Source organism: Bombyx mandarina, chromosome 22 (genome assembly GCF_030267445.1).
Source record: "Bombyx mandarina strain Sakado chromosome 22, ASM3026744v2".
In the NCBI taxonomy this organism is placed as follows: Eukaryota; Metazoa; Arthropoda; class Insecta; order Lepidoptera; family Bombycidae; genus Bombyx; species Bombyx mandarina.
Genome location: NC_143228.1, coordinates 3510585 through 3535141, shown reverse-complemented (window position 1 = coordinate 3535141; position 24557 = coordinate 3510585). Strand labels below are relative to the sequence as shown.

The 24557-nt window shown below is 27.7% G+C and overlaps 2 long non-coding RNA genes across 10 annotated transcripts in view; both read right to left on the bottom strand.

The window, feature by feature from the left end:
* Positions 1–24557, bottom strand: part of LOC114240770 (uncharacterized) — a 48216-nt gene that overhangs the window by 11303 nt on the left and 12356 nt on the right. For 4 of the 9 annotated variants that reach the window (XR_016325005.1, XR_016325006.1, XR_016325008.1 and 1 more), the window contains one exon: positions 7113–22817. This is a non-coding gene — a long non-coding RNA (uncharacterized LOC114240770). Of the gene's footprint in view, positions 1–7112; positions 23073–24557 lie in introns of all 9 variants that reach the window. The other 5 variants (XR_016325001.1, XR_016325002.1, XR_016325000.1 and 2 more) reach the window with 5 other exon arrangements.
* Positions 132–6598, bottom strand: LOC114252338 (uncharacterized). The gene is made up of 2 exons (XR_016325009.1): positions 6095–6598; positions 132–974 (listed from the first exon to the last, which is right to left on the bottom strand). It is a non-coding gene; the product is annotated as an uncharacterized LOC114252338 (long non-coding RNA).

The window sequence follows — 24557 nt, the reverse complement described above, 5'->3', positions numbered from 1 at the left end:
CCGCAATGTTTATCAAATAATTCGTTATCAACTAATTTTAGATTATCTAACGCTCAATTTCTGAACAAAGTAAATAATTTCGAAAACATGTAAATTTATATAGAAGCGAAATAATAACTATCCGTTGGTAAGTGAACCTATTCGCGTCCTATTGCAGATTTTTAGTTCCTTAAATTTTCGATGACTTGATAACATATTTGTAAACATAGTTATTAGTACTTTTTAACTAAAAATAATATTCATACCGATCAACCGCAATTTTTCTCAAATAATTTGTTATTAACTAATTTTATATTATCTAACGCCAGATTTCTGATTAAAGTAAATAATTTCGAAAAAGAAAAATTATACGGAAGCTCAATAATAATTATATTTTGATAAGTGGATCTAATCGTGTCCTATTGTGATTTTTCAGTTCCTTAAGCTCTTTAGTAGTTTGATAACATATTTGTAAACATAGTTATTAGTACTTTTTAACTAAAAATAATATTCATACCGATCAACCGCAATTTTTCTCAAATAATTTGTCATTAACTAATTTTATATTATCTAATGCCAGATTTCTGAACAAAGTAAATAATTTCAATAACAAAGTAAATCTATATAGAAGTCTATTATCAATTATATTTTGGTAAGTGAACCTAACCGTGTCCTACGGTAGTTTTTTAGTTCCTTAAAATTTTGGTAGTTTGGTAACATATTTGTAAACATAGGAATTATTACTCTTATACTAGAAATACTATTCACACCGATCAACCGTAATGTTTATCAAATAATTCGTTATCAACTAAGTTTAGATTATCTAACGCCAGATTTCTGAACAAAGTAAATAATTTCGAAAAAGAAAAATTATACGGAAGCTCAATAATAATTATATTTTGATAAGTGAACCTAATCGTGTCCTATTGCAATTATTTAGTTCCTTACATATTTTGATAGTTTGATAACATATTTGTAAACATAGTTATTAGTACCTTTAAACTAGAAACAATATTCACACCGACCAATCGCAATGTTTATCAAATAATTCGTTAGCAATACTTTTAGATTAGCTAATGCCAGGTTTCTGAACAAAGTAAATAATTACGAAAAAGAACAAAATTTACATAGAAGCTGCTAATTAATAACTATCCGTAGGTAAGTGAACCTATTCCCATCCTTTTGCAGTTTTTTAGTTCCTTAAAATTTTTGGTAGTTTGATAACATAACTAGACACAATATTCACACCGATCAACCGCAATGTTTATCAAATAATTTTACATTATCTAACGCCAGATTTCTAAACAAAGTAAATAATTTCGAAAACATGTAAATTTATATAGAAGCGAAATAAAAACTATTCGTTGGTAGGTGAACCTATACGCGTCCTATTGCAATTATTTAGTTCTTCTGTTAACTTTTCCATAAAATTAATAAAATGCATTTGAGGTTGATTATTCTGTTTATATATAAAAAACATAACTATGCTTTATATTGCAGAAATGGGAACAATATAAAACACTTTCGTTAGTTTGTTTAAATTCCTTTCTCAATAAAATAGGTAGACGTTATATTTTTGGAATCGTAGGGCTCTTCCTTTACCTTTTACAGCACTTCATTGCCTTTTGTGGATAGTAAAACCAACAATTCAAATTATGTATTTTGAATTTTTATGTGTATAACGTACAAATTTTGGGAATTGTTATTTAATTATTTTGCACGTATTTTAGTTTTCTAAAATATGTCTTGATATTAAAATTTCATGTTCATATTAATAATGTTTTTAATCTATTTTGCACGATTTTTTTTAGTTTTTTAAATTTAATTTGTTTTTTTTTGTATTATTTTTATATTATTATTAATATTGTACTGTTTTCGAACAAAATTCAATTTCTATTAGTACCAAATATTTTTAACTAATTTTTATTATTATCAGATTTTACGCGAACCGATGCACACCATTTTTAAACACTACCGCCGGTTCGGAACCTAACATCCACTGAGAAGAACCGGCAAGAAACTCAGTAGATATCTGCCGCATGACACATATATTACATTTAAGCGAACTTAATTATCATATAAGCTTTGAAGTTTAAAGCAGGTTATTAAAGATTAAGTTTTATTTGTTGAGCGACTATCTAGCCTAATCTGTAAGCACTCATAACAGCGATAGATACTTAATTTTCAATAACCTTATTCCCTATTACCTAACCTCCTGCTTGTTTAGAAGTTAAATATTCTGTAATATAAATATTTGCTCTTTGTAGCAAACATTTTGTGTATTCTTCTGTGATGTTTAATTATGAATGAGATAAGCTAGATGAGTGTGATTTTAATGTAATATTTGACATACCTAGTCTATCTAATATGTATGTAGGTGTTCTATTATACGTAGTCATAATATTGTCCATCAACCATATTTTATTGTTTTTTAAAACAATGTTCCACAATTACCAAATAACAATACAGAAGAATGAGATACAGATTTATCTGAAGTTTGTCCAAAAAAATCCAATAGATTTTCCAATAGTAACTATAACAGCAGATCAGTGTATGTGTAGTGTTTTATTAACCTATGAATAACTTAAAAAAACGCGTTGCTTTAAACCACAACTTTAGCTGCATACATCTAACTAAATATATATCTAATCTTTTTATAATAATTTAAACCTAAACCTATGTTTATTCACCAAATTAAGAATACAGTTTTTTTGTTTAGCAACCACTTTGCAGTTTAGTTTTCTGTACACACCTTCAAAATATTTCCTAGTCATATACCTGTCCCTATTACCCTGTGCTAACCAAGCATGGGCTCTCTTCGCTTATCAAATATTAAGCAACTAATTTTATTTTAAAAACCATTAAAAAAGTATTCCTAAAGGATCGACCTAAGCTGGAGATACCTTTTAAATACCTTTTCTTAATTTTTTATTAATCTATTTTCCATCTAAAGAACATTGTGAAAGCTTCGTAATAAAAAAAATGACTTATAATTTACCTGACTTATTTGATCTTTTTTTTAAAAAAAATCCTATTTAGTCATCGCCCGGTATATATTGCATTTAGTTTCAAATCCTGAAAATAGTACTAAAATCATATTTTTTACTACGCAATATATGCATAGTGAACCTGAAAATCATTTGTTTTAATTGAATAAAAGATATGCTACTACTATTAGATCTTTATTTAGGTAATTTGGTTTGGTGATTTTAAAATTTACACAATATTTTATGCATCACAAAGACAAGTTTTTTTAGCGGAATAAGATTTTAAACATTATATAAAAAAAAGTGGATTTACAAAAAAAAAACATTGTTTAAAACTAAAACTGTTTTCACGCCTGCCTATTTCCACTATAAGTCGGCTCCTGAACGCAAGGTATTTGAAATATCGCTGCCTATCGTATCCGTGCCACGAAAACCCTGCCTGCCGACTCCGAGATAAAAAAATACATCTGAAAATCAAACATTGTAAACAATTATTGTATCTCCTAAATCTAGCTTTTGTTTTCTTTTTTGTTTTTTGATTTGGTTAGTTCCACTTAACTATTGCTCTTTGAATCTAACACACCGGAACCGGATTTACCGAATTGTTTTATTCAAATTAGGTGGTGTTATGTACTAATTACCCGGGTTAATTTTGTATGTAGTAGTATAGTAAAATTTATCCTTGCTAAAGTTGCTTTTAACTTCATTTAATGTCGAGTTATTCACGGTGTTTAGATTTTTAGAGACGCCAAATTAGTTAGCGTCGTATTAATTTTAGCGTAAAACGTTATTGGTTTTGTTTTTAATTAGCAGTCCCAGAGTACTATAATATTTATATTATTTTTGGTAAACTATAATATACCTTTATATGTTTAGATAACTTTTCGAAAAGTTACGATGAAACATTAACGCTGATCAATATTTAAGGAGCCCCCCGCGTCCTCAACTCGTCTCGAGATCTTTAAGTTTTGTTTGCCGGTAAACGGGATACGAGATGCAACCAACCATCTGCCGTTTGAACGATGAAACGATGCAATCATAACGGGCTCTGCAGAACAAGCGTTGGCAAATAATTACATTAAGTTATAATGTTATTTGTTAACGTTTACAGCTTCTGAAATATAAATACTTGGAAGGATACATTTAATATTATGTTTTAAATGATTTTAAAGCAGTCGAATCAAACATGATAATGTTCGGAACACCATGACAGATCGGTACCTAATAGTTTGCATGCGACGCGTGGTTATTGTACTCTAGGTTATGTTAAAAGCCAGAGCCGTTGGAAATAATTTTTACACTAATAGGTACTTTGTTTTATACATCCCGATTTAGGTTTTTTTTCGGTTTTGCTCTGTAAATAAATCGCATGGATTCAGCTGTTGAGATAATCGAACGAAACTTTGAAATTAAAGAATTTAGCTTTCGCGAGAGAGCTAGCTAGCTACCTAAGGGTGCTAAATCTGAAAAAACTTTGAATATTCATGCCATTTAAATAACCAGTGCAACGTGATGTTCGTTCATAACAGTTAACTCAATTAACAATCCGACAATCAAACAAAGTAATGCAAAGCCCAAAAACCAATATGTTCACATAACATACACACGACAAGTGCCCATTGTGTTAAGTGCACTGGATGCATTGTTAACGCAAACCACTAATTGATATGTGCAATTTAATTTCACATCGGATGAATCTGCAAGCAAGAATTCATTTAAATCCAAGAACTATAGATTGATTCTAGTTATAAAATTTAATTGGACTAGGTAACAAATATTTTCGGTCGAAACTTGTTATAACCTTATATGTACTAAGCAATTAGGCCAAACACTCGCTAGAAGTCAAAATTGTATAAGTTTACGCAGCGGTGCACTGATGGCTTATTTAAAAGGTATTTATGTCGATTTATCGTTTGTATGAATTCCCCAAGGAAAGTAAATATCAATCACGTTCACTTCAATAAAACTCAATAATGACGCACATGTAAATTTTATCTCTTTCTTAACTTATTATCCCGAATCAATGCATTCATGAGTCATAAATAACGATAAACCTACCAAGAATACCACAACGTCACATCTTTACAGAAATACCATAAACCAGTACATACATATCTGTACACTTATATAATTACATATATATACAATATACATTAAAATAAACAACCAAACATATTATTATATAGCTATTCATTAATATACGATTGATAGAACTATCCAATGGAATTATGCACAAGTATATTGAATGGTCCTACAAGGCTATATCAGCTGAATTTTTTTTTTTATATTTTATGTTTACCTGTCAATAAAGTCAGGATTTATTTGTAAAGATGATTACAACAATAAAGATCAATAGATGGAAATTTATTGTTTTATCACCATTAGTTTTTATCTTTAATTTTTAGCCAATAATTCGCTATCAACTACTTTTAGATTAGCTAATACCAAATTTCTGAACAAAGTAAATAATTTCGAAGAAGACTTATTTTAATATAGAAGCTAAATAGCAATGACCTTTGGTAATTGAACCTATTCGCGTCCTATTGTAGTTTTTTAGTTCCGTAATTTTATTGATAGTTTGATAACATATTATTATTTGTAAACATACTAATTAGTATTTTTTAACCAGAAATCATATTCATGCCGGTCAATCGCAACGTTTTTTAAATAAATTCGTTATCAATACTTTTAGACTAGATAATGCCAGATTTCTGAACAAAGTAAATAATTTCGAAAAATAAAAAATTTATATAGAAGCTACTATATAACTATCCGTAGACAAGTGAACCTATTCCCATCCTATTCCAGTTTTTCAGTTCCTTAAATGTTTTGATAGTTTGATAACATCTTTGTAAACATAGTTATTAAGTACCTTTTAACTAGAAACAATATTCACACCGATCAATCGCAATGTTTATCAAATAATTCGTAATCAATACTTTTAGATTAGCTAATACCAGGTTTCTGAACAAAGTAAATAATTACGAAAAAGAACTAAATTTACATAGAAGCTATTAATTAATAACTATCCGTAGGTAAGTGAACCTATTTACGTCCTAGTGCAGTTTTTTAGTTCCTTAAATGTTTTGATAGTTTGATAACATATTTGTAAACATAGTTATTAGAACCTTTTAACTAGAAACAATATTCACACGGATCAATTGCAATGTTTATCAAATAATTTGTTATCAACTAAGTTTAGATTATCTAACGCCAGATTTCTGAACAAAGTAAATAATTTCGAAAACATACAAATTTATAAAGAAGCTAAAGAACAATTATATTTTGGTAAATGATTCTATTCCCGTCCTATTGAAGTTTTTTAGTTCCTTAAAATTTTTTGATAGTTTCATAGCATATTTGTAAACATAGTTATTAGAACCTTTAAAATAGAAATATTATTCACGCCGATCAATCGCAATGTTTATCAAATAATTCATTATCAATACTTTTAGATTAGGTAATACCAGGTTTCTGAACAAAGTAAATAATTAAGAAAAAGAACTAAATTTACATAGAAGCTACTAATTAATAACTATCCGTAGGTAAGTGAACCTATTCCCATCCTATTCCAGTTTTTCAGTTCCTTAAATGTTTTGATAGTTTGATAACATATTTGTAAACTTGGTTTTAAGTACCTTTTAACTAGAAACAATATTCACACCGATCAATCGCAATGTTTATCAAATAATTCGTTATCAATACTTTTAGATTATCTAACGCCAGATTTCTGAACAAAGTAAATTATTTCGAAAAAAAAACTAAATTTATGTAGAATCTAAATAACAACTATCCGTAGGTAAGTGAACCTATTCCCATCCTATTGCAGTTTTTTAGTTCCTTAAATGTTTTGATAGTTTTATAACATATTTGTAAACATAGTTATTAGTACCTTTTAACTAAAAATAATATTCATACCGATCAACCGCAATTTTTCTCAAATAATTTGTTGTCGACTAAGTTTAGATTATCTAACGCCAGATTTCTGAACAAATTAAATAATTTCGAAAACACCCAAATTTATATAGAAGCTAAATAACAATTATATTTTGGTAAATGATTCTGTTCCCGTCCTATTGAAGTTTTTTAGTTCCTTAAAATTTTTTGATAGTTTGATAACATATTTGTAAACATAGTTATTAGAACCTTTTAACTAGAAACAATATTCACACGGATCAATTGCAATGTTTATCAAATAATTTGTTATCAACTAAGTTTATATTATCTAACGCCAGATTTCTGAACAAAGTAAATAATTTCGAAAAAGAACTAAATTTATATAAAAACTAAATAACAATTATATTTTGGTAAGTGAACCTATTCACATCCTATTGCAGTTTTTTAGTTCCTTAAATGTTTTGATAGTTTGATAACATATTTGTAAACATAGTTATTAGAACCTTTTAACTAGAAACAATATTCACACGGATCAATTGCAATGTTTATCAAATAATTTGTTATCAACTAAGTTTAGATTATCTAACGCCAGATTTCTGAACAAAGTAATTAATTTCGAAAACATACAAATTTATAAAGAAGCTAAAGAACAATTATATTTTGGTAAATGATTCTATTCCCGTCCTATTGAAGTTTTTTAGTTCCTTAAAATTTTTTGATAGTTTCATAGCATATTTGTAAACATAGTTATTAGAACCTTTAAAATAGAAATATTATTCACGCCGATCAATCGCAATGTTTATCAAATAATTCGTTATCAACTAAGTTTAGATTATCTAACGCCAGATTTCTGAACAAAGTAAATTATTTCGAAAAAAAAATTAAATTTATGTAGAATCTAAATAACAACTATCCGTAGGTAAGTGAACCTATTTACGTCCTAGTGCAGTTTTTTAGTTCCTTAAATGTTTTGATAGTTTGATAACATATTTGTAAACATAGTTATTAGAACCTTTTAACTAGAAACAATATTCACACGGATCAATTGCAATGTTTATCAAATAATTTGTTATCAACTAAGTTTAGATTATCTAACGCCAGATTTCTGAACAAAGTAAATTATTTCGAAAAAAAAATTAAATTTATGTAGAATCTAAATAACAACTATCCGTAGGTAAGTGAACCTATTCCCATCCTATTGCAGTTTTTTAGTTCCTTAAATGTTTTGATAGTTTGATAACATATTTGTAAACATAGTTATTAGTACCTTTTAACTAAAAATAATATTCATACCGATCAACCGCAATTTTTCTCAAATAATTTGTTATCAATTAAGTTTATATTATCTAACGCCAGATTTTTTAACAAAGTAAATAATTTCGAAAAAGAACTAAATTTATATAGAAACTAAATAACAATTATATTTTGCTAACTGAACCCTTCGCATCCTATTGCAGTATTTTAGTTCCTTAAATGTTTTGATAGTTTGATAACATATTTGTAAACATAGTTATTAGTACCTTTTAACTAGAAACAATATTCACACGGATCATTTGCAATGTTTATCAAATAATTTGTTATCAACTGAGTTTATATTATCTAACGCCAGATTTCTGAACAAAGTAAATAATTTCGAAAAAGAACTAAATTTATATAGAAACTAAATAACAATTATATTTTGGTAAGTGAACCTATTCGCATCCTATTGCAGTTTTTTAGTTCCTTAAATGTTTTGATAGTTTGATAACAAATTTGTAAACATAGTTATTAGTACCTTTTAACTAGAAACAATATTCACACGGATCAATTGCAATATTTATCAAATAATTTGTTATCAACTAAGTTTATATTATCTAACGCCAGATTTCTGAACACAGTAAATAATTTCGAAAACATGTAAATTTATATAGAAGCGAAATAATAAATATCCGTTGGTAGGTGAACCTATACGCGTCCTATTGCAATTATTTAGTTCCTTACGCGTTTGGACAGTTTGATAACATATTTGTAAACATACTAATTAGTACCTTTTAAGTAGAAATAATATTCACGCCAATCAACCGCAATGTTTATCAAATAATTCGTTATCAACTAATTTTAGATTATCTAACGCTCAATTTCTGAACAAAGTAAATAATTTCGAAACCATACAAATTTATATAGAAGCGAAATAATAACTATCCGTTGGTAGGTGAACCTATACACGTCCTATTGCAATTATTTAGTTCCTCAAATGTTTTGATAGTTTGATAACATAATTGTAAACATAGTTATTAGTACCTTTAAACTAGAAACAATATTCACACCGATCAATCGCAATGTTTATCAAATAATTCGTTATCAAAACTTTTAGGTTAGCTAATGCCAGGTTTCTGAACAAAGTAAATAATTACAAAAAAGAACAAAATTTACATAGAAGCTACTAATTAATAACTATCCGTAGGTAAGTGAACCTATTTACGTCCTAGTGCAGTTTTTTAGTTCCTTAAATATTTTGATAGTTTGATAACATATTTGCAAACATAGTTGTTAGTACCGTTTTACTCGAAATAATATTCATACCGATCAACCGCGATGTTTATCAAATAATTTGTTATCAACTAAGTTTATATTATCTAACGCCAGATTTTTGAACAAAGTAAATAATTTCGAAAAAGAACTAAATTTATATAGAAACTAAATAACAATTATATTTTGGTAAGTGAACCTATTCGCATCCTATTGCAGTTTTTTAGTTCCTTAAATGTTTTGATAGTTTGATAACATATTTGTAAACATAGTTATTAGTACTTTTTAACTAAAAACAATATTCATACCGATCAATCGCAATGTTTATCAAATAATTCGTTATCAAAACTTTTAGGTTAGCTAATGCCAGGTTTCTGAACAAAGTAAATAATTACAAAAAAGAACAAAATTTACATAGAAGCTACTAATTAATAACTATCCGTAGGTAAGTGAACCTATTTACGTCCTAGTGCAGTTTTTTAGTTCCTTAAATATTTTGATAGTTTTTTAACGTATTTGTAAACATAGTTATTAGTACTTTTTAAATAAAAATAATTTTCATATCGATCAATCGCAGTGTTTATCAAATAACTCGTTATCAATACTTTTAGATTAGCTAGTACCAGATTTCTGAAAAAAGTAAATCATTTCGAAAAGTATCTAAATTTATATAGAAGCTACTAATTAATAACTATCCGTAGGTAAGTGAACCTATTCCCATCCTTTTGCCGTTTTTTTGTTCCTTAAAATTTTTGGTAGTTTGATAACATAACTAGACACAATATTCACACCGATCAACCGCAATGTTTATCAAATAATTTTATATTATCTAACGCCAGATTTCTGAACAAAGTAAATAATTTCGAAAAAGAACTAAATTTATATAGAAACTAAATAACAATTATATTTTGGTAAGTGAACCTATTCGCATCCTATTGCAGTTTTTTAGTTCCTTAAATGTTTTGATAGTTTGATAACATATTTGTAAACATAGTTATTAGTACCTTTTAAGTAGAAATAATATTCACGCCGATCAACCGTAATGTTTATCAAATAATTCGTTATCAATACTTTTAGATTAGCTAGTACCAGATTTCTGAAAAAAGTAAATCATTTCCAAAAATTATCTAAAGGACAATGCCCATTTTGTATGGGCGTTTGGGCCCCTAAAAAAAGTTGTACTGTCATGATGGTTTTAACTTAATTTGATAGACAAAGAAATATCGTTTCATATTCAGAAAACGATTTTTATATTCTCACCCAGGTTTAAGAATAATATCTGTTTTTTTCTGCAGCTAAAATTAAGTTGTTAAGTGTTTTCTTCGAAATCAATAATCGCTCTCATCATTATTTACAGTATTAAATAAGTTTATTGTGGTTAATGTTGCTAGAAATAAGCCCTTACGTACATTTTATTATTATTATATCCTCATATTAATAATAAAATGAAATGAAAATCCGGAAGCCGGCAACAATATTGTTGTTGTTGTTTTTAAATTCACCAATAAGCAGGCAAAGATCGTAGCCTATACAGCCTAGTCTGTCGAAGTTATATATTTTTTATGTCAATAAAAAGCCGGTGTATCTATTTTTATTGCTTTTTGGGAGTTTTGACGTCAACTCGACGAATACCACATTGACTGAGCATGAGTTTACGCAGACCTTTTATACACAATATTACAAATACAAATAATACAAATTACAAAATAAACTATTAAAAAAACATTAAAATAAAACTTCAAGTGACGCTTCACTCGGGTTGCTGCCAAAACTCTCTGATCATATTATATATAATAAGAATAGAGTAATGGTAGGCCATTGAGATTTTTACTAATGGAATCATTAATATCTAAAAATATTAAATAAAATAACTCATGGTTTTAAGTAATAATTATCATTACAATATATAAATATTGAATTGAACAAAAATAAACTAAAAAGTCTGTGAATTATAACCATTAGCTTTTTATTTGTTGCTCAAGTCACAGACAACTCTTTCGTTTGGCAGCATATAGGTTTACTATAAGGCTGTATGGACTGACAAGCCCTTTGCCTATTGAGGAATTTAAAAACTATGGCACTAAGTTTTGGGATGTTATCAAATAAGTAATTAATTTTTTTGTTAAACAGTACCTGGGCGAAAGAAATGTTGATGCATAAACTAAACAACGTAAAAAAAAAAGGCATAGTTTTTCAAGTACAAATAGTTTAGACATAAAGTTGGCCCACTTTTGGGCATTGTCCTTTATATAGAAGCTACTAATTAATAACTATCCGTAGGTAAGTGAACCTATTGCCATCCTTTTGCAGTTTTTTAGTTCCTTAAAATTTTTGGTAGTTTGATAACATAACTAGACACAATATTCACACCGATCAACCGCAATGTTTATCAAATAATTTTATATTATCTTACGCCAGATTTCTGAACAAAGTAAATAATTTCGAAAACATGTAAATTTATATAGAAGCTTAATACCTAATAACTATCCGTTGGTAGGTGAACCTATACGCGTCCTATTGCAATTATTTAGTTCCTTACATGTTTTGATAGTTTGATAACATATTTGTAAACATAGTTATTAGTACCTTTTAACTAGAAACAATATTCACACCGATCAATCGCAATGTTTATCAAATAATTCGTTATCAACACTTTTAGATTAGCTAGTACCAGATTTCTGAACAAAGTCAATAATTTCGAAAAATAACTTAATTTATATAGAAGCTACTAATTAATAACTATCCGTAGGTAAGTGAACCTATTCCCATGCTTTTGCAGTTTTTTAGTTCCTTAAAATTTTTGGCAGTTTGACAACATAACTAGACACGATATTCACACCAATCAACCGCAATGTTTATCAAATAATTTTACATTATCTAACGCCAGATTTCTAAACAAAGTAAATAATTTCGAAAACATGTAAATTTATATAGAAGCGAAATAAAAACTATCCGTTGGTAGGTGAACCTATACGCGTCCTATTGCAATTATTTAGTTCTTCTGTTAACTTTTCCATAAAATTAATAAAATGCATTTGAAGTTGATTATCCTGTTTATATATAAAAAAACATAACTATGCTTTATATTGCAGAAATGGGAACAATATAAAACACTTTCGTTAGTTTGTTTAAATTCGTATCTCAATAAAATAGGTAGACGATATATTTTTGGAATCGTAGGGCTCTTCCTTTACCTTTTACAGCACTTCATTGACTTTTTGTGGATAGTAAAACCAACAATTCAAATTATGTATTTTGAATTTTTATGTGTATAACGTACAAATTTTGGGAATTGTTATTTAATTATTTTGCACGTATTTTAGTTTTCTAAAATATGTCTTGATATTAAAATTTCATGTTCATATTAATAATGTTTTTAATCTATTTTGCACGATTTTTTTTAGTTTTTTAAATTTAATTTGTTTTTTTTTTGTATTATTTTTATATTATTATTAATATTGTACTGTTTTCGAACAAAATTCAATTTCTATTAGTACCAAATATTTTTAACTCATTTTTATTATTATCAGATTTTACGCGAACCGATGCACACCATTTTTAAACACTACCGCCGGTTCGGAACCTAACATCCACTGAGAAGAACCGGCAAGAAACTCAGTAGATATCTGCCGCATGACACATATATTACATTTAAGCGAACTTAATTATCATATAAGCTTTGAAGTTTAAAGCAGGTTATTAAAGATTAAGTTTTATTTGTTGAGCGACTATCTAGCCTAATCTGTAAGCACTCATAACAGCGATAGATACTTAATTTTCAATAACCTTATTCCCTATTACCTAACCTCCTGCTTGTTTAGAAGTTAAATATTCTGTAATATAAATATTTGCTCTTTGTAGCAAACATTTTGTGTATTCTTCTGTGATGAGTGTGATTTTAATGTAATATTTGACATACCTAGTCTATCTAATATGTATGTAGGTGTTCTATTATACGTAGTCATAATATTGTCCATCAACCATATTTTATTGTTTTTTAAAACAATGTTCCACAATTACCAAACAACAATACAGAAGAATGAGATATAAATTTATCTGAAGTTCGTCCAAAAAATTTTCCAAAGTTTATTATCGTCAAGTTACAGCCTCATCAAAGTAATTATAGCAGTAGACTAGTGTATGTGTAGTGTTTTATTAACCTATGAATAACTTAAAAAAACCTGTTGCTTTAAACCACAACTTTAGCTGCATACATCTAATTAAATATTTAACTAATCTTTTTATAATAATTTCAACCTAAGCCTATGTTTATTTACCAAATTAAGCATACAGTTTTATTGTTTAGCAACCACTCTGCAGCTTAGTTTTCTGTACACACCTTCAAAATATTTCCTGTCATATACATGTCCCTATTACCCTGTGCTAACCAAGCAAGGGCTCTCTTCGCTTATCAAATATTAAGCAACTAATTTTATTTTAAAAACCATTAAAAATCTATTTCTAAAGGATCGACCTAAGCTGGGAGATACCTTTTAAATACCTTTTCTTAATGTTTTATTAATCTATTTTCCATCTAAAGAATATTGTGAAAGCTTCGTAATAAAAAAAATGACTTATAATTTACCTGACTTATTTGATCTTTTTTTAAAAAAAAATCCTATTTAGTCATCGCCCGGTATATACTGCATTTAGTTTCAAATCCTGAAAATAGTACTAAAATCATATTTTTTACTACGCAATATATGCATAGTGAACCTGAAAATCATTTGTTTTAATTGAATAAAAGATATGCTACTACTATTAGATCTTTATATAGGTAATTTGGTTTGGTGATTTTAAAATTTACACAATATTTTATGCATCACAAAGACAAGTTTTTTTAGCGGAATAAGATTTTAAATATTATATAAAAAAAGTGGATTTACAAAAAAAAACATTGTTTAAAACTAAAACTGTTTTCACGCCTGCCTATTTCCACTATAAGTCGGCTCCTGAACGCAAGGTATTTGAAATATCGCTGCCTATCGTATCCGTGCCACGAAAACCCTGCCTGCCGACTCCGAGATAAAAAAATACATCTGAAAATCAAACATTGTAAACAATTATTGTATCTCCTAAATCTAGCTTTTGTTTTCTTTTTTGTTTTTTGATTTGGTTAGTTCCACTTAACTATTGCTCTTTGAATCTAACACACCGGAACCGGATTTACCGAATTGTTTTATTCAAATTAGGTGGTGTTATGTACTAATTACCCGGGTTAATTTTGTATGTAGTAGTATAGTAAAATTTATCCTTGCTAAAGTTGCTTTTAACTTCATTTAATGTCGAGTTATTCACGGTGTTTAGATTTTTAGAGACGCCAAATTAGTTAGCGTCGTATTAATTTTAGCGTAAAACGTTATTGGTTTTGTTTTTAATTAGCAGTCCCAGAGTACTATAATATTTATATTATTTTTGGTAAACTATAATATACCTTGAAATGTTTAGATAACTTTTCGAAAAGTTACGATGAAACATTAACGCTGATCAATATTTAAGGAGCCCCCCGCGTCCTCAACTCGTCTCGAGATCTTTAAGTTTTGTTTGCCGGTAAACGGGATACGAGATGCAACCAACCATCCGCCGTTTGAACGATGAAACGATGCAATCATAACGGGCTCTGCAGAACAAGCGTTGGCAAATAATTACATTAAATTATAATGTTATTTGTTAACGTTTACAGCTTCTGAAATATAAATACTTGGAAGGATATATTTAATATTATGTTTTAAATGATTTTAAAGCAGTCGAATCAAACATGATAATGTTCGGAACACCATGACAGATAGGTACCTAATAGTTTGCATGCGACGCGTGGTTATTGTACTCTAGGTTATGTTAAAAGCCAGGGCCGTTGGAAATAATTTTTACACTAATAGGTACTTAGTTTTATACATCCCGATTTAGGTTTTTTTTCGGTTTTACTCTGTAAATAAATCGCATGGATTCAGCTGTTGAGATAATCGAACGAAACTTTGAAATTAAAGAATTTAGCTTTCGCGAAGAGGGCTAGCTAGCTAGGGGTGCTAAATCTGAAAAAACTTTGAATATTCATGCCATTTAAATAACCAGTGCAACGTGATGTTCGTTCATAACAGTTAACTCAATTAACAATCCGACAATCAAACAAAGTAATGCAAAGCCCAAAAACCAATATGTTCACATAACATACACACGACAAGTGCCCATTATGTTAAGTGTACTGGATGCATTGTTAACGCAAACCACTAATTGATATGTGCAATTTAATTTCACATCGGATGAATCTGCAATCAAGAATTCATTTAAACCCAAGAACTATAGATTGATTCTAGTTATAAAATTTAATTGGACTAGGTAACAAATATTTTCGGTCGAAACTTGTTATAACCTAATATGTACTAAGCAATTAGGCCAAATACTCGCTAGAAGTCAAAATTGTATAAGTTTACGCAGCGGTGCACTGATGGCTTATTAAAAAAGGTATTTATGTCGATTTATCGTTTGTATGAATTCCCCAAGGAAAGTCAATATCAATCACGTTCACTTCAATAAAACTCAATAATGACGCACAATTTTATCTCTTTCTTAACTTATTAGCCCGAATCAATGCATTCATGAGTCATAAATAACGATAAACCTACCAAAAATACCACAACATCACATCTTTAGAGAAATACCATGAAGTTCATGTATTCATATGTTCATGTTCATATGTATGTACTGGTTCATGGCATGAACCAGTACATACATATCTGTACACTTATATAATTACATATATATACATTAAAATAAATATGTATAAACAACCGAAATATTATTATGTAGGTATTCATTAATATACGATTGATAGAACTATCCAATGGAATGATGCACAAGTATATTGAATGGTCCTACAAGGCTATATCAGCTGAATAATTTTTTTAATATTTTATGTATACCTATCAAAAATATATAGGTCAGGATTTATTTGTAAAGATGATTACAACAATAAAGATCAATAGATGGAAATTTATTGTTTTATCACCATTAGGTTTTATCTTTAATTTTTAGCAAATAATTCGCTATCAACTACTTTTAGATTAGCTAATACCAAATTTCGGAACAAAGTAAATAATTTCGAAGAAGAATTATTTTAATATAGGAGCTAAATAGCAATGACCTTTGGTAATTGAACCTATTCGCGTCCTATTGTCGTTTTTTAGTTCTGTAATTTTATTGATAGTTTGATAACATATTATTATTTGTAAACATACTAATTAGTATTTTTTAACTAGAAATCATATTCATGCCGGTCAATCGCAACGTTTTTTAAATAAATTCGTTATCAATACTTTTAGACTAGATAATGCCAGATTTCTGAACAAAGTAAATAATTTCGAAGAAGAATTATTTTAATATAGAAGCTAAATAGCAATGACCTTTGGTAATTGAACCTATTCGCGTCCTATTGTAGTTTTTTAGTTCCGTAATTTTATTGATAGTTTGATAACATATTATTATTTGTAAACATACTAATTAGTATTTTTTAACTAGAAATCATATTCATGCCGGTCAATCGCAACGTTTTTTAAATAAATTCGTTATCAATACTTTTAGACTAGATAATGCCAGATTTCTGAACAAAGTAAATAATTTCGTAAAATAACTAAATTTATATAGCAGCTACTAAATAACTATCCGTAGGCAAGTGAACCTATTCCCATCCTATTCCAGTTTTTCAGTTCCTTAAATGTTTTGATAGTTTGATAACATATTTGTAAACATAGTTATTAAGTACCTTTTAACTAGAAATCATATTCACACCGATCAATCGCAACTTTTTTTAATAAATTCGTTATCAATACTTTTAGACTAGATAATGCCAGATTTCTGAACAAAGTAAATAATTTCGAAGAAGAATTATTTTAATATAGAAGCTAAATAGCAATGACCTTTGGTAATTGAACCTATTCGCGTCCTATTGTAGTTTTTTAGTTCCGTAATTTTATTGATAGTTTGATAACATATTATTATTTGTAAACATACTAATTAGTATTTTTTAACTAGAAATCATATTCATGCCGGTCAATCGCAACGTTTTTTAAATAAATTCGTTATCAATACTTTTAGACTAGATAATGCCAGATTTCTGAACAAAGTAAATAATTTCGTAAAATAACTAAATTTATATAGCAGCTACTAAATAACTATCCGTAGGCAAGTGAACCTATTCCCATCCTATTCCAGTTTTTCAGTTCCTTAAATGTTTTGATAGTTTGATAACATATTTGTAAACATAGTTATTAAGTACCTTTTAACTAGAAACAATATTCACTACGATCAATCGCAACGTTTTTTAAATAAATTCGTTATCAATACTTTTAGACTAGATAATGCCAGATTTCTGAACAAAGTAAATAATTTCGAAGAAGAATTATTTTAATATAGAAGCTAAATAGCAATGACCTTTGGTAATTGAACCTATTCGCGTCCTATTGTAGTTTTTTAGTTCCGTAATTTTATTGATAGTTTGATAACATATTATTATTTGTAAACATACTATTTAGTATTTTTTAACTAGAAATCATATTCACACCGATCAATCGCAACTTTTTTTAATAAATTCGTTATCAATACTTTTAGACTAGATAATGCCAGATTTCTGAACAAAGTAAATAATTTCGAAGAAGAATTATTTTAATATAGAAGCTAAATAGCAATGACCTTTGGTAATTGAACCTATTCGCGTCCTATTGTAGTTTTTTAGTTCCGTAATTTTATTGATAGTTTGATAACATATTATTATTTGTAAACATACTAATTAGTATTTTTTAACTAGAAATCATATTCATGCCGGTCAATCGCAACGTTTTTTAAATAAATTCGTTATCAATACTTTTAGACTAGATAATGCCAGATTTCTGAACAAAGTAAATAATTTCGTAAAATAACTAAATTTATATAGCAGCTACTAAATAACTATCCGTAGGCAAGTGAACCTATTCCCATCCTATTCCAGTTTTTCAGTTCCTTAAATGTTTTGATAGTTTGATAACATATTTGTAAACATAGTTATTAAGTACCTTTTAACTAGAAACAATATTCACACCGATCAATCGCAACGTTTTTTAAATAAATTCGTTATCAATACTTTTAGACTAGATAATGCCAGATTTCTGAACAAAGTAAATAATTTCGAAGAAGAATTATTTTAATATAGAAGCTCAATACTAACTATATTTTGGTAAATGAACCTAATCGTGTCCTATTGCAGTTTCTTAGTTCCTTAAATCTTTTGATAGTTTGATAACATATTATTATTTGTAAACATACTAATTAGTATTTTTTAACCAGAAATCATATTCATGCCGGTCAATCGCAACGTTTTTTTAATAAATTCGTTATCAATACTTTTAGACTAGATAATGCCAGATTTCTGAACAAAGTAAATAATTTCGAAGAAGAATTATTTTAATATAGAAGCTAAATAGCAATGACCTTTGGTAATTGAACCTATTCGCGTCCTATTGTAGTTTTTTAGTTCCGTAATTTTATTGATAGTTTGATAACATATTATTATTTGTAAACATACTAATTAGTATTTTTTAACTAGAAATCATATTCATGCCGGTCAATCGCAACGTTTTTTAAATAAATTCGTTATCAATACTTTTAGACTAGATAATGCCAGATTTCTGAACAAAGTAAATAATTTCGTAAAATAACTAAATTTATATAGCAGCTACTAAATAACTATCCGTAGGCAAGTGAACCTATTCCCATCCTATTCCAGTTTTTCAGTTCCTTAAATGTTTTGATAGTTTGATAACATATTTGTAAACATAGTTATTAAGTACCTTTTAACTAGAAACAATATTCACACCGATCAATCGCAACGTTTTTTAAATAAATTCGTTATCAATACTTTTAGACTAGATAATGCCAGATTTCTGAACAAAGTAAATAATTTCGAAGAAGAATTATTTTAATATAGAAGCTCAATACTAACTATATTTTGGTAAATGAACCTAATCGTGTCCTATTGCAGTTTCTTAGTTCCTTAAATCTTTTGATAGTTTGATAACATATTATTATTTGTAAACATACTAATTAGTATTTTTTAACCAGAAATCATATTCATGCCGGTCAATCGCAACGTTTTTTAAATAAATTCGTTATCAATACTTTTAGACTAGATAATGCCAGATTTCTGAACAAAGTAAATAATTTCGAAGAAGAATTATTTTAATATAGAAGCTAAATAGCAAAGACCTTTTGTAATTGAACCTATTCGCGTCCTATTGTAGTTTTTCAGTTCCGTAATTTTATTGATAGTTTGATAACATATTAATTATTTGTAAACATACTAATTAGTATTTTTTAACTAGAAATCATATTCATGCCGGTCAATCGCAACGTTTTTTAAATAAATTCGTTATCAATACTTTTAGACTAGATAATGCCAGATTTCTGAACAAAGTAAATAATTTCGTAAAATAACTAAATTTATATAGCAGCTACTAAATAACTATCCGTAGGCAAGTGAACCTATTCCCATCCTATTCCAGTTTTTCAGTTCCTTAAATGTTTTGATAGTTTGATAACATATTTGTAAACATAGTTATTAAGTACCTTTTAACTAGAAATCATATTCACACCGATCAATCGCAACTTTTTTTAATAAATTCGTTATCAATACTTTTAGACTAGATAATGCCAGATTTCTGAACAAAGTAAATAATTTCGAAGAAGAATTATTTTAATATAGAAGCTAAATAGCAATGACCTTTGGTAATTGAACCTATTCGCGTCCTATTGTAGTTTTTTAGTTCCGTAATTTTATTGATAGTTTGATAACATATTATTATTTGTAAACATACTAATTAGTATTTTTTAACTAGAAATCATATTCATGCCGGTCAATCGCAACGTTTTTTAAATAAATTCGTTATCAATACTTTTAGACTAGATAATGCCAGATTTCTGAACAAAGTAAATAATTTCGTAAAATAACTAAATTTATATAGCAGCTACTAAATAACTATCCGTAGGCAAGTGAACCTATTCCCATCCTATTCCAGTTTTTCAGTTCCTTAAATGTTTTGATAGTTTGATAACATATTTGTAAACATAGTTATTAAGTACCTTTTAACTAGAAACAATATTCACACCGATCAATCGCAACGTTTTTTAAATAAATTCGTTATCAATACTTTTAGACTAGATAATGCCAGATTTCTGAACAAAGTAAATAATTTCGAAGAAGAATTATTTTAATATAGAAGCTCAATACTAACTATATTTTGGTAAATGAACCTAATCGTGTCCTATTGCAGTTTCTTAGTTCCTTAAATCTTTTGATAGTTTGATAACATATTATTATTTGTAAACATACTAATTAGTATTTTTTAACCAGAAATCATATTCATGCCGGTCAATCGCAACGTTTTTTAAATAAATTCGTTATCAATACTTTTAGACTAGATAATGCCAGATTTCTGAACAAAGTAAATAATTTCGAAGAAGAATTATTTTAATATAGAAGCTAAATAGCAAAGACCTTTTGTAATTGAACCTATTCGCGTCCTATTGTAGTTTTTCAGTTCCGTAATTTTATTGATAGTTTGATAACATATTATTATTTGTAAACATACTAATTAGTATTTTTTAACTAGAAATCATATTCACGCCGGTCAATTACAACGTTTTTTAAGTAAATTCGTTATCAATACTTTTAGACTAGATAATGCCAGATTTCTGAACAAAGTAAATAATTTCGTAAAATAACTAAATTTATATAGAAGCTACTAAATAACTATCCGTAGGCAAGTGAACCTATTCCCATCCTATTCCAGTTTTTCAGTTCCTTAAATGTTTTGATAGTTTGATAACATATTTGTAAACATAGTTATTAGTACCTTTTAACTAGAAACAATATTCACACCGATCAATCGCAATGTTTATCAAATAATTCGTTATCAACTAATTTTAGATTAGCTCATGCCAGATTTCCGATCAAAATAAATAATTTCGTAAAAAAAAAAAAAAAATATGGAAGCTCAATAATAACTAATTTTGGTAAATGAACCTAATCGTGTCCTATTGCAGTTTCTTAGTTCCTTAAATCTTTTGATAGTTTGATAACATATTATTATTTGTAAACATATTAATTAGTATTTTTTAACTAGAAATCATATTCATGCCGGTCAATCGCAACGTTTTTTAAATAAATTCGTTATCAATACTTTTAGACTAGATAATGCCAGATTTCTGAATCAGATTTCTGATCAATCGCAATGTTAATCAAGTAATTCGTTATCAATATTTTTAGATCAGCTAATGCCAGATTTCTGAACAAAGTAAATAATTAGAAAAAGAACTAAATTTACATAGAAGCTACTAATTAATAACTATCCGTAGGTAAGTGAACCTATTTACGTCCTAGTGCAGTTTTTTAGTTCCTTAAATGTTTTGATAGTTTGATAACATATTTGTAAACATAGTTATTAGTACCTTTTAACCAGAAACAATATTCACACCGATCAATCGCAATGTTTATCAAATAATTTGTTATCAACTAAGTTTAGATTATCTAACGCCAGATTTCAGAACAAAGTAAATAATTTCGAAAGATAACTAAATTTATATAGAAACTAAATAACAGTTATATTTTGGTAAGTGAACCAATTCGCATCCTATTGCAGTTTTTTAGTTCCTTAAATGTTTTGATAGTTTGATAACATATTTGTAAACATAGTTATTAGTACCTTTTAACCAGAAACAATATTCACACCGATTAATCGCAATGTTTATCAAATAATTCGTTATCAATACTTTTAGATTAGCTAGTACCAGATTTCTGAACAATGTAAATAATTTCGAAAAGGATCTAAATTTATATAGAAGCTACTAATTAATAACTATCCGTAGGTAAGTGGACCTATTCCCATGCTTTTGCAGTTTTCTAGTTCCTTAAAATGTTTGGTAGTTTGATAACATAAATAGACACAATATTCACACCGATCAACCGCAATGTTTATCAAATGATTTTTTGATCATCTTACGCCAGATTTCTAAACAAAGTAAATAATTTCGAAAACATGTAAATTTATATAGAAGCGAAATAATAACTATCCGTTGGTAAGTGAACCTATTCGCGTCCTATTGCAGTTTTTTAGTTCTTTAAATATTTCGATGATTTGATAACATATTTGTAAACATAGTTATTAGTACTTTTCAACTAAAAATAATATTCGTACTGATCAACCGCAATTTTTCGCAAATAATTTGTTATTAACTAATTTTATATTATCTAACGCCAGATTTCTGAACAAAGTAAATAATTTCGAAAAAGAACTAAGTTTATATAAAAACTTAATAACAATTATATTTGGTAAGTGAACCTATTCGCATCCTATTGCAGTTTTTAGTTCCTTAAATGTTTTGATAGTTTGATAACATATTTGTAAACATAGTTATTAGTACCTATTAACTAGAAACAATATTCACACGGATCAATTGCAATGTTTATCAAATAATTTGTTATCAACTAAGTTTAGATTATCTAACGCCAGATTTCTGAACAAAGTAAATAATTTCGAAAAAGAACTAAATTTATATAGAATGTAAATAATAACTATCCGTAGGTACGTGAACCTATTCCCATCCTATTGCAGTTTTTTAGTTACTTAAAATGTTTCGATGATTTGATAACATATTTGTAAACATAGTTATTAGAACCTTTAAAATAGAAATATTATTCACGCCGATCAATTGCAATGCTTATCAAATAATTTGTTATCAACTAAGTTTAGATTATCTAACGCCAGATTTCTGAACAAAGTAAATAATTTCGAAAAAGAACTAAATTTATATAGAATCTAAATAATAACTATCCGTAGGTACGTGAACCTATTCCCATCCTATTGCAGTTTTTTAGTTACTTAAAATGTTTCGATGATTTGATAACATATTTGTAAACATAGTTATTAGTACCTTTTAACTAGAAACAATATTCACACCGATCAATCGCATTGTTTATCAAATAATTCGTTAAGAATACTTTTAGATTAGCTAATGCCAGGTTTCTGAACAAAGTAAATAATTACGAAAAAGAACTAAATTTACATAGAAGCTACTAATTAATAACTATCCGTAGATAAGTGAACCTATTTACGTCCTAGTGCAGTTTTTTAGTTCCTTAAATATTTTGATAGTTTTTTAACGTATTTGTAAACATAGTTATTAGTACTTTTTAACTAAAAATAATTTTCATATCGATCCATCTTACTTTTTATCAAATAACTCGTTATCAATACTTTTAGATTAGCTAGTACCAGATTTCTGAACAAAGTCAATAATTTCGAAAAGGATCTAAATTTATATAGAAGCTACTAATTAATAATTGTCCGTAGGTAAGTGAACCCTATTTCCATGCTTTTGCAGTTTTTTAGTTCCTTAAAATTTTTGGTAGTTTGATAACATAACTAGACACAATATTCACACCGATCAACCGCAATGTTTATCAAATAATTTTTGATCATCTTACGCCAGATTTCTAAACAAAGTAAATAATTTCGAAAACGTGTAAATTTATATAGAAGCGAAATAATAACTCTCCGTTGGTAGGTGAACCTATTGCCATCCTATTGCAGTTTTTTAGTTCCTTAAATGTTTTGATAGTTTGTTAACGTATATGTAAACATAGTTATTAGTGCCTTTTAACTAGAAACAATATTCACGCCGATCAACCGCAATGTTTATCAAATAATTCGTTATCAACTAATTTTAGATTATCTAACGCTCAATTTCTGAACAAAGTAAATAATTTCGAAAACATATAAATTTATATAAAAGCGAAATAATAACTATCCGTAGGTAAGTGAACCTATTGCCATCCTATTGCAGTTTTTTAGTTCCTTAAATGTTTTGATAGTTTGTTAACGTATTTGTAAACATAATTATTAGTACTTTTTAACTAGAAACAATATTCACACCGATCAATCGCAATGTTTATCAAATAATTCGTTATCAATTCTTTTAGATTAGCTAGTACCAGATTTCTGAACAAAGTAAATAATTTCGAAAAGGTTCTAAATTTATATAGAAGCTACTAATTAATAACTATCCGTAGGTAAGTGAAGCTATTCCCATTCTTTTGCAGTTTTTTAGTTCCTAAAATGTTTTGATAGTTTGATAACATATTTGTAAGCATAGTTATTAGTA